The sequence below is a fragment of the Callithrix jacchus genome, chromosome 9, assembly GCF_049354715.1.
Source record: "Callithrix jacchus isolate 240 chromosome 9, calJac240_pri, whole genome shotgun sequence".
Classification (NCBI taxonomy): Eukaryota; Metazoa; Chordata; class Mammalia; order Primates; family Cebidae; genus Callithrix; species Callithrix jacchus.
In genome coordinates, this window is record NC_133510.1 from 37,443,479 (window position 1) to 37,444,497 (window position 1,019).

The 1,019-nt window shown below is 31.0% G+C and overlaps 1 pseudogene; it reads right to left on the bottom strand.

The window, feature by feature from the left end:
* Positions 1–688: 688 nt before the first annotated feature.
* LOC118144701 (U6atac minor spliceosomal RNA) lies at positions 689–807 on the bottom strand (annotated as a pseudogene).
* Positions 808–1,019: the final 212 nt, after the last annotated feature.

Below are 1,019 nucleotides of genomic sequence, written 5' to 3' on the forward strand. Positions count from 1 at the left end.
TTCTTTTACTCATTTCCTTGTGAATATTTATGCACATTTTTGTGTGTTGGCAGTCTCACTGCTGTACAATATTACACTATGTAGGCAGACAATAATTAATTCACCCATTCAACTGTTTTTGGGCATTAGGGTAGTTTTCAGTTTGCAGTAATAACATATAATGCTGCTATGAGCTTTTGTGTTCATGCATTTTGGTGAATATATCTAAAATTTATGTTGGATATATACCTCAGGATGGAATCACAGAGTCATGTACATACACAGCTTTAGTAGATAATGACAGTTTTCTAAAGTAGTTGTACCAGTTAACAATCACATCAGCCATAAATGAGAGTTTCAGTTGCTTTGTATCCTTACAAATATTTTGCATTTTTTTTTAACATTTTAGTTCTACTGGCAGGTGTATAGTAGTTTGTCTTGATTGGTTTCATTTGCATGTCTTTTAAATAATTTGTAAAATTACCATTTTTTTTCTTCTTTTTTTTTTCTATTTGTATAATCTCTTTTGAGAAGTGGTAAGAGCTTCTCAAATATTCTGGATATAATTCCTTTATCAGATATATATGTAGCAAATAACTTATTTCACTCTCCAAATTGCCATTTCACTTCTTAATTTTGTCTTTTGATGAAGACAAGTTTTTAATTGTAATGTGGTTTAATGTATCCCTTTTATCTTCTTTACTTCATGCAGAGGACATGGTTAGATGTCAAAGAAAGTAACAATACCTTAACTATTAATCTTTTGTTTAGGTGACTAGACCCTTCTTAACCTTTTTAAGGAGAATGCTAACTTCTTTTATATAACACACACTTATGTGATTTTACAAGTAAAGGAGAAGATATAAAGATTTACTCCAAATTACCTATTCTGGGTGAACAGGAGTTACGATTGACAAAATCAGGTAAGTCAGTGAAATTCCTATATTTAGGGGAAAATATGGTATTGACTTTAGACACACTGAGTTTGAGGTATTTATGAAACATCTAAGTGGCTATCTCTAGTAGGCCTCAGATTTCAG